At 39.6% G+C, this 13363-nt stretch overlaps 1 protein-coding gene across 2 annotated transcripts in view; it reads left to right on the top strand.

Moving 5' to 3' along the window:
* The first annotated feature begins 6686 nt into the window (after window positions 1-6686).
* PJA2 (praja ring finger ubiquitin ligase 2) overlaps window positions 6687-13363 on the top strand; it is a 68270-nt gene continuing 61593 nt past the window's right edge. Inside the window, exons 1-2 of one of the 2 annotated variants that reach the window (XM_036311041.1) lie at window positions 6687-6837; window positions 7241-7513. The gene's annotated coding sequence lies outside the window, so the exon portion shown is untranslated. The remainder of the gene's footprint in view (window positions 6838-7240; window positions 7514-13363) is intronic. The other variant, XM_036311042.1, reaches the window with a different exon arrangement.

Genomic DNA, 13363 nt, shown 5'->3' with positions numbered 1-13363 from the left:
GCCACCCAATATCTTTTCAATAATTTCCTTTTTCTCTTTAATTAACTGGTTTTGGTTAATTACAACCCTAACTCATATATTTCCCATAATAAGGAAATGGAATTCATCACTTTCTGTTTAACTATGAAGTCTTTTTATCTTATAAGTATGAGATTTATTAGAACTTAAATGAATCTCTACTATTTTTAGTGCTATGTGTAAGGCAGTGCTGAAGACTTCCCCAGTATACAATTCAGAGGAAGTCCTCTAAGTTTGAATAGTCTATTATGTTAATTATACTATTATGAAAAGTCTAGTATGCTCAAAACAACGTTATCTCCTCTTCTTCTTGAATCTTCTAAGTTATCTCTTCTTCCTGAAAATAATATTAAAGAAATTTAAAAGTATAAACCCTAAAATATAAAGATAATAGGAGGAAGGGCATCAGCACATGAGAGCTTTCAACAAATTTTAAGAAAACAGAAACCAACTGGAGGAATGTAACTGATGGAGCTGGAAGAAAAAAGCTAAAAACTCAAGAATACTTGGAAGGAATTATAGCTGACATAGAAATTAGCAAACAAAGAACAGAGATAGCTACTATTTCAGCCCTGGCCAGTGTGGCTTAATTGGTTGGGCTTTGTCCCATGCATCTAAAGGTTGCTGGTTTGATTCCCAGTCAGAACACATGCCCAGGTTTTGGGCTCAATCCCCTGTGGGGAACATGCGGGAGGCAGCCAATCCATGTTTCACTCTCATATTGATGTGTGTGTTTTTTCTCTCTCTCCCTCTCCCGTCTTTTCTCTCAAAAAATCAATTAAAAAATCTTAAAGAAAATACAGTTGGTATTTCAGAAAGCTAGGTATTAGTACTATGGAAAGTAGAAATAAGATACACACAAAACTGAAAAAAATGTCATTGAAAACTATATATAAGTGCACAGCAATATACATGAGCCATATATATAATTTTAAATGTTATTATAGCCAAAGTTAAAAGAAACAGTGAAATTAATTTTGATATATTTTAATTAATATTTCAACATGTAATCAATGTAAAATTATTACTGCAATATTTTCTTCTCTTTTTGTACTAAATTTACAATCTGGTGTGTATTTTACACTTCTATGCATCTTAATTCAGATTAGCTATATTTCAAGTGTTCAGTAGCTACATGTAGCTAATGGCTACTATATTGGACTATTTAACTATATGAAACTCCACACAGAAAAATAAAACAAATGTCTGTCTCTAAGACAGAAAAGTGAAGTCTCTTTTCACTCCCCTAAAGAAATTGAATGACCCTGAAGCAAGATTTTTGTGTTTTAATATTTATGATTCTCTCAGCAAGACTGCTAACTCCCTTTAAAGTGAGGTTTTTCAGTCTGTGTCCCAGATTTACTGAATCAAAACCATTTGGGCTGGGGCCCAGCATAAGCCAAAGCTACTCTTGCTCTGCTTTGGTTATTTGAACTGCAAGCCTTCGTTGGAAAATCTAATCTGGAGTTCTGTGACAGTCCAAAGTTAGGGAGTGAGACATCCATTTTGTTGATGTGGATTTTGGTCTATATGATACGGTTCGGGATCTGGGAACTGGAGTGATGGTTTCTTGAATTGCCAAACAGGTCAAAAGACAAAGAGAGAATCTTAAAAGCAGCAAGAGAAAAACAGTTAGTTACCTACAAGGGAGTACCCATACGATTATTAGCTGATTTCTCAACAGAAACTATGCAGGCCAGAAGGGAGTGGCAAAAAATATTCAAAGTAATGAATAGCAAGAACCTACAACCAAGATTACTCTACCCAGCAAAGCTATCATTTAGAATTGAAGGTCAGATAAAAAGCTTCACAGATAAGAAAAAGCTAAAGGAGTTCATCACTGCTAAACCAGTATTATATGAAATGCTGAAGGGTATTCTTTAAGAAGAGGAAGAAGAAGAAAAAGGTAAAGATAAAAATTATGAACAACAAAGTGACAACAAACACATATCTATCAACAAGTGAATCTAAAAATCAAGGGAATAAAAAATCTGATGAACAGAATAAACTGGTGAATAGAATAGAATCAGGGGCATAGAAAGGGAGTGGATTGACAATTCTCAGGGGGAAGGGAGCGTGGGGGGTGCGGGAAGAGTCTGTCCAAAACTCATACACCTATGGACAAGGACAGTGGAGGGGGGTGTTAGGGTGGAGGGGAGGAGGTGGGAACCGGGTGGAGTGGAGCTATGGGGGAAAAAAGAGTAACAACTGTAATAATCTGAACAATAAAGATTTAGTTAAAAAAAAAGAAACCCAGCAGAAAACAGCAACTGAGATTATGAAGAGCTGAGTAGAGATTTCAGCAGGCATATGGTCTGGATATCAAAGATAGGAATTTAAGTCCTGCCATATGAGAGAGAGACCTTGGTAAATATCTTAGCTTTCAGTTGAGACCCCAGAAGGGTAACATTCTAAGAGTTAGTACCACACCCAAAAATAAGAGCTACTTCCTAAGAGTAAAGACAAAACTGAAATAGACTAGTCCTAACATAGCCTAAAATTAAGGTGATCTGCTGGCAGATCATGATCATTAATCACTAGGCCTTTTCCATGTTAGGTCACTAAAAACCTCAGAAATCTTTCACATTCTTTTACTTCCTTTATTCTACTGGCTGGATAATGACGCTCAGTCTTATAGTGAATGCCATGCATTGGAGGTACAGGCTCCTGAAGGTGAAGCTGAGCTTCCCATCCATCCTGCTGAATGGGCTTTTAATAATAAATAATGTATTATGCTACTGAGACTTGAGGGTTTTATCTGTTACAGTGGCTTAACTATTTATCTTTATATTTATCATCTCACTGAAATGTTTTCACAAAGGTATAATTTTATTATCTCTATTTCTATCTCAAGAAACTAAGGCTCTGGAAAATTAAATAACTAACCTAAGGTCATTCAGTGCATAAATGACGAGGCTAAAATTAGATTTTCTGTTTCTTCTTGAGTCTGTTGTTGTGGTTTGTGTCTTCCTAGAAATTTGTTCATTTTGTTTAGATTTTCTAACCTATTAGGATACAAATGTTCTCAGTTTTCCCATATAATAACTTTTTATTTCTGTAAGGTTAGTAGTAATGTCTTCTCTTTCATTACTGATTTTAGGAATTTGAGTCTCCTCTCTCTTTTTTACCTTTAGTTAAAGATTTGTCAATTTTGTTCATCTTTTTGAAGAACCAACTTTTCGTTTGTTGAAAACCAATCATTTAAAAAATATGATGTGAAAATTCTGGAAATCAGATTCTTCCTCCTGTCCAGGGAGTTTTGTTATTGCTGTTTGTTATAATACTTGCTTTTTTATTTGTTCAATGAGTTTTCGGACTTCTATAAAGTCTGTGTTCTTCATGTGTGGCCATGGACAATTCTGCGTGGTTATTTAGTGTCCAGTTAATAATTAGACAGAGATTTCCTTAAACTCTTGGAACCAATATGTCACCCGGAGTTCGTTGAGGGTGTGTGTGTGTATGTATGTATGCTGGGGCATGGCTTCAACATTAAGCCAGGCAATTGCCAACTTCTCTTAGCCTTAACTTCTCAAGGTCAGCCTAAGGTAAATGTTTAGGGTCTTCTCTGGTCTTTCCTGAGTTTATGCACAGTTTAGCTCAGCCCTGGTCATCTTTGTGGGTTTCTGGATACCCATGAATATGTTGGAGCTTTTCAAAGTTCCTGCAGACATCATCCAGCTTTTTCATTCAAGCTTTTTGGTTAACCTATTATTGCCCCAACTGTTTGCATTGTCTAGGGCAGCAGCAAAGTTAATCAATTCCTTCTCATTACTTTTGATAAATGCTTCTAGGGAAAATGCTTTTTGCACTGGGGTTGGCTCTGAATCAAATCAAGTGAAGACAATCTGACAAGTGAGATCTTTCCCTAGATAGGTGAAATAATGACTATTCTCCTGGAATTAGGCTTGAAAGAGTTTATTTCTGCCTCATCTGGTGGCTGCCAGTTTTCACCATAATTGTGGGCTATTGTTTTTCAATACTAGAGCAGAACTAGAGACAAAGGAATTGGATTAGAGCAAGTCACAACATCACAAAGCTCACTGTTCTTTCTGAGATTCAGCTGGTTTTCTTGTGTAAATGCTTCCTAGACTGCTGCAAGCCTTTGGTTAATTTCCAGAATTCTGAAAAAGTTGATTTTGATGACTTTGCCAGTTTTCTCATTGCTTTGTGAAGAAAATGATTTCCAGAGGTCCTTATGCCTTCATTTTTGCTGATGTCACTCTAAAGCTATGGTTAGAACTCAGGCGCTCTCACTCCTTGACCAAGCCTCCTCCTAATATAATGCACACATTATATTATAATATGTGCATTAGCATCAACTGGAAGGCTTGGTAAAATACAGATTGGTGGGCCCCACACCTAGGGTTTCAAATTCAGGCCTGAGGTTGAACATGACTGAGAATTTGCATATTTAAAACATTTCCAGGTAATGCTGAGGCTGTGGGTCTGGGGATCACTCTTTAAGAACCACTGCATTACATAATGTGATATCGTCAACCCATTGCCTTAGGAAGTTCTTCTCACCTCAGAATCAAGAATAATACATATAAGTCAATAATACATATTATCTCTCTATACACATAATTCAATATATAAGCTAATATGTATTTAGTACTTACTACATGCTAAGGATGGTATGCTTTACATTGATTAGGTTACTTTAATCTATACAATGACTCAATGGTAGATGTTATTACTTTCCCAATATTTAAATTGGAATTGAACCTAGAGAGGTATGCAGATTGCCCAGAGAGTAACAGAGATCAGTTCTGATGCCTTAGATGACTTAAATTGGCACATGCATTCAGAATTTAAAAACAATGACTCACATGGTGAGAAAGTGATTCCTATTTTGGTTCTATTTTACCATCCTTCTGATTACATCATGATAAAAATGCCATTTGCATGCTTGGTCTTTAATATATGTCTAATGTTTGGTAACCTACCCTTGGCGCAGAGATTCCAGTAGACAATAGTTTCTAGCTAGAACTTAAAAACATGGTTTTCTTTTCACTTATACTTACTTTCAATTTAGGATAATTAATGGAGGTTTTCCATTTATAATACTTTTATAAAGTTTCCCTCTTAAAGAAATGGAAAAATGCATTTATTTAAAGAAAATAATAAATAATACTGCAAGTAGTGTGCACAGATATGGTATAAAAAAGATTGAAATTTGGGAAACCTTTCCCCAACTAACAGGTTAGTATAACCAATTGGGTCAACATGCAATATCCTAAAGAGAGATTAGGGAAGTGTGATTAAAGTGTGAATTCTCTTTTCAAGAGGGAGAGATTGGGATGAAAAAAGAGCCAGTTTCTAGAGCAACATATATAAAGCAGATAAATATCGAGTGGGAAATGGTTCCTTCGTAAGAAATGTACTACAGAGATGGACTGAGATTTAGATTTGGTTTCACAATATAGCTAGCAAATTCTCAGAACTTAAATTTCTATAGTAAATTTTGGCTAATTTGTTTTCATCAAGACCAAAAAAAAAAAAAAAAAAAAAAGGAATAGTTTTGATTTACTGGGAAGAGATTTGTGCAGTTTCCAGGACAGCACAAGTAATAGGGCTCTTAATTCTTGGTGGAGGAAGTGCGCTAAATATATCCTGGACGCTGGGCTTGTGTGTGGAGGGTGTGGTGGGGGTTGGGAATAAGATGGGAAGAGAACAGGACTGTAATTAGAGAAGCGGACATGTTCAGGATGTAAAGAGGACTCGTGCGGAACGAAGAAACAATTTAGCATCATTGACATGATTAACTAAACTGTTGGCCGAGTTTAAATTAAGCAAGGTGTTTAGTGACTACAGCTGTCGTGTTTATTTTAGTTGCATGTGATGGGAGCTGTTTCTTCCCAGCATGACAACCTATCAGCCTCAAGATGCAAACTGGAGGGCTCTGGTCGGGCCAAGGCCCTACAGAGGAAACGCAGGCCTCTCCTATAACCCGCCCCCGATCCAACAGACTCAGAAACGAAGGAGCCGGGGTGAGACTGCAGGGTATATGGGCGTGGCCTCTGCGTGGGCAAACGTGCCCTTCCTCCGTCTATTTTTTTCTTGTACCGCTCCTATCTGAACTGCAACGGAGTGAACGTTATGCCAAGAAACTTAACCTCGTTAATCAGGTTCCCAGTCGAATTAGGATTGACGTTTAATGCCTCCATTTTGGTGGTTGCTGTACAAATTTCTGAAAGCCGAGCTGCGCCAGTCCTGCCGTAATTCCCCACACCCCCTTCCCTTTCCTGGAGACCCCACCCTCTTCTCCCAGCCCTAACCACAAAAGGCAGCGCAGTGCCAGCCCAGGACGGTGCCTCGCCCCGCCCCAAACGTCGCAGTGCCGCAGGGAGAGGAGGCGGGCCCAGACGCGGGCGTGGGCTGGGAAACAGTGTGGCCTCGTCCTTCCTCTCTCCGGCCAATCTGAGCAGTCCCCTCGACCGAGAAGGGAGGACCCGGGTGCGGAGACGCCTGAAGTCCTTTTCCCCTTTTTCTGCCACGTCCCATCCATTGACGTGAGCCCACTCCCGAGGTTCCGATTGGATACGTGCGTTTTCCAGCCCCACTAGGAGTCCTTTAAGTCTATTGGTCGGTGCTGTTTTGGGGGCGGGGTTTACGTGCCATCCTCCGCCTCTACTGCGGCGCGAGGGGCGGGACTCGCCGCCGCCGCCTCTGCTTCCGCCGCCGTCGCCGCCGCCACCGCGGGCTCCGCCACCTGCCACTGCGCGTTAGGCGGGGGAGGAGTCGGAGGCGGAGAAGAAGGCGGTGGTGGCGGGTGGAGGATCGAGCGCTGTTCTCGCTCCGGAGCCGCTGCACAGTTCGGTGAGGGGATTTTTTTTTTTTTAAATCTGGCTTGTTCTGATGTTGGTTATAGGAGGGTCGGGCGAGGAAATTGCTGCCTTTACCTCCTTCCTCTCTTAATTTCTGTCGAGAGGGAGCGGGGCCTATCTCTGGTCCGCTGCGCCGGCCATGGTGGGTGGGGTTGATAGCTGTTTAGAGGCCTCCTCGCCTCCTGGGCCCGGTCCAGCCGGGACCCGGCACCGCACTCGTGTCCCAGCGGATGACATCGGTTGGTCTCGGAGGTCTCCACCGCCCGCTTTTCCTGTGGCCTCTTCTGCTGTCCTTGGTGCCTCGGCCAAGGACCCCGCTGCCTTTCTCCCCACACTGGCGACTGAATGAGTTTCCCCGCACTGACACCCCCACCGCCTTCTCTGCCCACTTGCAGTCTCCCCGCGTAGAGCTGGTCCATCTTACGCCATAGGCCTGCGGCCCGCTCTCCCGAGGAACCGTCCGTCGCCCTCGCTCTGCCGGCTGTGTGTGCGTTTTCCCGAGCTCACCCGAGGCCCGGGCACGCAGTCGCGCTGGGCCCGATCGGAGCCCCATTTCCTCAGTGCTTCTCCCCCTAACGATGCCAGGTCAGGGCCCGCTCTGGCAGTCAGCCTCAGCTGTGGCCTCCCAGAGATTGCTGCTGTACATCCTTTTGCGCACATTCAAAATGGTGAGTTTAAAGCCTCTCAGACCAAGTTAAAGAAAAGGGGAGGAGAGAGTTTTGTGGCAGCGAGGAAGAAGAATCTGTGTAGGAGGTGCCCCTCTCCAGACATGATCGTGTTTTTATTTTTATTTACATGCTCATCGACCCTGCTGTGAATCTGCTGGTTCTGTGAAGTTCACGATTATCACAAAAGGCCTAATATGTTGTTATTTTTTATCATGAACTATTGGATCAGTTAAATTTTTTAAAATGGCAGTCACCTCTGCTGAAGACTACAGACCATTTGAAGAGTGTAAATAAGCATGAAGATTAAAGAAATAAACGTTTGAGCTATTTTTTTTCAGTTTTCAATTGCCTTATGAAACTCGTGTCTTTTTATATGCAATACCTTTAGTTTTTAAAATTAACGGCAGACATGCAAACGACGTAAAATTCAGCAATATAGAAAAATAATGACTAGGTGAAATGTGAACGTTTCATCCCTCAGTCCCGTTTTACTGTGCAGAGTTAACAATTTACGTTCATCTTTCTAAATGCACTTTTAAACATGTGCATACACATAAAGTTGTTTGGGAGGATGGTATACTAAACACATTGATATATCACTTGCTTTCTTTACTTAATTATATATATTGGACATCTTTACTTGTTACATATAGGTCTCCCTAATACTTTTTTTAAAGGTTAAGTGATATTTCATTAGTTCGCATAGGCTAGAATTTATTTAACGATATCTCTTACTGAAAGACATTTAAATTAGTTTCTTTTTGCTATCACAAAAATGCTTTCTTTAAAGCCAACTTTTAAATGTATTAATGTTTTTAATTACAAACTTTAAATCTTTGTAAATTTTAAAAACAGTACTGGAGAATATAAGATTGTTCTACACCTTCCTATAGTTCTACCTTCAAAGTCAACTCTTCAGAAAACTTCCTCCGTCAATATGTGATTATTTCTGGAGCATGGATTCCTAGAAATGGAATTGCTGGGTTAAAAAGTAGGCATACTTTAAATTTTGATAACCATTTCTTCCTCATTTTCCCCCCAAAGTTACTCATTACTGTTTTTATGCATTTCTTCTCCAGAAGAACTTTAGACTCAACTTGTAAATTAAAAAATCTTTAAGTACCACATGGTTATGGTTATTGTTGTTTTTTAATAAGTCTTAAAATCAGATAATGAGTCTCCAACTTCATTCTTTTTCAAAATCATTTTGGCCATTTAGTTCTTTTGCTTTTCGATAATTTTTTTTAGAAGTAATAGGATTTCTACAAAAAGTGCCGAGGAGATTTTCATTTAGATTGTCTTGAATATATCCACCAATTAAGAATTGACATCTCAATATTGAGTCTTCCAATTAATGAACACAGGATATCTTCATTTATTTAAACCTTGTTTGATTTCTTTTATCAGCATTTTGTAATTTCAGCGTACAGGTGTATACTGAAAAAAATCTCATTTTTGTTAAGATTTATACCCAGGCATTTCATTACTTCTGATACCAGTTAAAATTTAGTATGCAGTTGTTCATTGATAGTATAGACATACAGTTGTTTTTTGTATACCTTGAATATGGCAACTTTGCTAAATTCACTTAAATCTAGTAAGGTTTTTTGTTGTTGTTTCTTTGGCATTTTTCTATGTAAATAATGATGTCATTTGCAAATAAAGAACAGTTTTATTTCTTTGTTTTCACTTTGTGTGTACAACCTACTTTCTTTTTCCTCCCGTATTTCATTGGCTAGGATTTCCAGCATGATATTAAACAAGTGGTGAGAGCAGATATTTTGTCTTGTTCCTGATGTTACGAGGAAAACTTTTGTTCTTTAAGTATAAAGGGCCTTAAACCAATCAACTATATATAGTTACAGTAAGTGTAATAGGTCTTTTATCAAGTTAAGGATGTTCCCATTCTGTTCCTAGATTGCTGAGTTTTTATTATGAGTGGTCATTGAGTTTGCTCAAACTTTCTTGCTGTATTTATTGAGGTGGTCATATGGTTTATCTTCTTTGGTCTGTTAATATGATGAATTACATTGATTTGTTTTCAAATGTTGAATCAACCTTGCATTTTCTAGGTGTACCTCCCTTGGACATGATGTATTATCATTTTCATATATTAGTGGATTTAATTTGCTAATATTTTGTTGAATACTTTTTTGTATCTTCATGAAAGAAGCTTTTTCATATTTTTTTGGTATCAAAATGATGCTGGCCTTATATAGTGTTTCTTGTATTTTCTGAAAAATTTTGGATAGGCTTAATACTTGTTTCATGAATGTTCACTAGAGTTTGCAAGCCACCCATCTGGGTCTAGAGTTTTCTTTAATGGTTTTAAAGGATAAACTTATTTGCTTTAATAGGTATAGGATGATTAGGGTTATCTGTTTTTGAAAGCTTCCAGAAGTCTTTGACGATGTGAGTGACCTTTACTCACTATGTGAGCTTTAATAGTTGGTATCTTTCAAGGAATGTACCTGTTTCATCTATTCATTGCCATAATATTTCTTTATTGCCCTTTTAATGTCTGTAGCATCTGTAGTGATGTCCTTTCTTACATTACTGATATTGACAATGTGTCCTCGCTTTGTCTTTATTAGTAGGTTTTCTTGTTTATCAAAAATGTTTTGTTTTTCCGAAGATCCAGTTTTTTTTATTTTTATTGTTATTTAAAATACATTTTTAATTTAATTGATTTCTGCTCTTTATCTCTTTGTATGCTTTGGGTTTAAATCTCTATTCTAATTTCTTAAGGTATAAGCTTAGGCCATTGACCTTCTTTTCCTTCTCAGCACTGCTTTAGATATTCTCATAAATTTTGCTGTGTTGATACTAGAGGCCTGGTGCATGAAATTTGTGCACCAGTGCAGTCCCTAGACCTAGCCTGCTATTGAAACATGAGCATCTGCCATGGAAGGGCAGGTCGCGGATCTCTGGGCCCAGGGCAGCAACTGGGCCCCCGGACCCCCACGCGCCCCTCTCCGCCTGAGTCACGAGCCTGAGTCCCCATGTAGAGATGCAGTGAGTACAGCCGGACACCACAGGCCAGGGCACAATGTGGGCCTCGGGGTCGCCCAGCGGTGCCGCACAGAAGCCGGGTGAGTAGTGCGCTCTCTCCTGGCTGGCCTTGTCCACCGGCTCCTGTGCGAACCCACGGGGAGCCCTATGAGCCCCTGCAGTCCTGGAGGCTGCAGCCGGCTCACCCAGAAGCAGCCATGCGGGTGCGTGACAGGCTCCTCACGGGCACCCGGCACCTGAGTACGGGGGCTTCCCTGGAACGTGAGCCCTGGCGTCCTGGGGGAGGATAGTAGGGAGAGTGAGAGTAAGCTTGGTGGACACCTCGCATTCTCACTGCACCTCTGTCCCTGTCACACCTGCCCCCAGGTAGCTGGCAAGAAGTCACAGCCCCCTGACCAGGTGCCGTGGGAGGTTGGTCACCGCCACCCAACCCCAGTACCCCATCCCAGCCCGGGGCCGGCCCCGATCAGGCAGTCAGGGCCTGCCGGCTGCTGGTCGCTGTCTGCAGAGTGATCGGTTGGGGCCAGGCCCCCTGTCCGGCTCCCTCAGCACCTGGGAGCAGGGCGGCGGCCCCGCCCCCTGCTGTTGCCACTGGTTGCCGTCTATGGGGCGATCGGCGGGGCAGTTGGGCCCCCTCTTGCATCTGCCTTGGCCTTGTGCCGCCCGCTTACCTGCTCTACCATCCCACCGCCGTCCTGCTCTTGTCGAGGCCCATCGGGGCGGGGAGTGCCTCCACTGCCATCTGCTGCCAGCACCGCATTGCCTACGCCTGTCATGTTCTGCGCCACCCCTGGAGGTCAGCGCACGTCATAGTGAGCGGTTGAGCTCCCGGTTGAACTCTCGGTTGAGAGGACAATTTGCATATTAGGCTTTTATTATATTGGATTTTCTAAGTTCTTATGTGACTTTTGCTTTGACTTATGGGTTATTTAGAATAGAAGTATATTATTTACATTCCAAATATTTGATGATTTTACCTAGTTCTTTCAGTAATTGATTTTTATGTTTAATTTTGTTATAAGCAAGTAGTATAGAATATATAATTTCTTTTAAACTCTTTGAAATATTTTTTATGGCAGAATATGGTTAGACTTGGTAAATGTTCTATGTGTACTTCCAAATATTGTGGATTGTGCTTTTGGGTAGAGTATTCTATAAGTTCTTTATTACATATTAAATGTTAATTTCAATATTTTATATTAAATATGCTATAATTGTCATGTCAAGTTAATTGATGGTGCTTATTAGGTTGTCTGTTTCCTTATGGGGAGTCTACCTACTTGTTGATCACCATAGGAAAAGTTTAAGTCTCCAAATATAATTGCATATTTATTTTTCCTTTTTGTTCTAACAAATTTTGCTTCATGTATTTTGAACCTCTCTTGTTAGGTGCATGTATATTTAGGGTTGTATGTCTTCTTGAATTTACTCCTTTGTCTTATATAATATTCCTCTTTATCTCAGTAATATTTCTTCTTCTGCAGTCTACTTTATCTGAAATTAATATTCCCACTACACCTTTCTTTTGATTAGGTTTTGCATGATACATCCTTTTACTTTGAATTTATGCCTTTATATTTAAAGTGGGTTTGCTGTAGACAGCTCACTTTTTAAGTCCATCCTGACAGTCTGGTTTTTTAGTTCAGTTGTTTACACCATTTATGTTTAATGTAATTAATCATTGATGTAAATCTGCCATCTTGTTTTCTATTTAACCCATCTGCTTTATGGTCTCTATTTTTTAGCTCATTTTTTCTTGATTTGCTCTTTACTACTCATATTTATTTTGCTTCTTTAAAAAGTTATACTTCTTTCTCTGTGATTTACATTATGCATCTTTAATTCCAGTCTGTATTCAAGCACTGTAATACTACTTTTTTAGATAGTGTCAGAATCCTATAACAGTATATTTACACTTTTTCTTTCCTATCTTTTGTACTATTATTGTCATACTTTTACTTATGCCATAAATTCATGATATCTCGCTATTATGTTTGCTCTAGACCTGCACTGTCCAGTATGTTAGTCACTAGCCAGTGTGACTATCTCTACTGTAGTAGCCATTTTTCAAGTCTTAGTAGCTATGTGTAAGATATAGAATATTTCTGTCTCACAACGTTCTATCAGTGCTACTGTACACAGTTCTGTTTTGAAGTGACTAAAAATAAGAAAAAATATTTTACATTTACCTTCAATTTAATTATTTTTAGACGTCTTCAGATCTTTGTAGAATCAAGTGTCTGTTCTTTCTGCCTGAAGAACTTTATTTCACATTTCTTGCAGTTCAGATCTACTGCTAACAAAGTTTCTTGAATTGACTTAAAATGCTTTATTTTACCTTTTCTTTAGAAAGATTATTTTGTTTGGTACAGAATTCGTGTTCACATGTTTTTCTCATACGTATCACTTTAAGGATGACACTGTATACTCTTTGGCTTGCATTGTTTCTGATAAGTTAGTTGAAATTCCTCTCTCCATTAAATGTTCCCCTAATTGTTTGTTTTTATAGTAGATTGAATATGCTTTGTTGTGTGTGTGTATGTGTTCTGTATTTATCCTGACTTTTGTGGTTCACCACTGAGCTTAGATTTATGGTTTGATCTTTGAATCATATTTAGAAAATTCTCAGCATTTTTCTTCTAATATATTTTCTGTCCCATTTACTGTTTTCCTGTGGGATTCCAGTGACACATGTGGTAGGTACTTCATTTGCTACAGTTCCACAATTCTTGGAGGGTTTGTTTTCTGTCCTCCCCCTACTGCCTCCTCCCCAACACCCCTCCTTTGACACACACACACACACATTCACACACACACACACACACACTTTTAGAAAAG

This window comes from Myotis myotis, unplaced genomic scaffold (assembly GCF_014108235.1).
Source record: "Myotis myotis isolate mMyoMyo1 unplaced genomic scaffold, mMyoMyo1.p scaffold_m19_p_5, whole genome shotgun sequence".
Classification (NCBI taxonomy): Eukaryota; Metazoa; Chordata; class Mammalia; order Chiroptera; family Vespertilionidae; genus Myotis; species Myotis myotis.
Note: the sequence above shows the minus strand (reverse complement) of the source record. Positions and strands in the feature narration are given on the sequence as shown.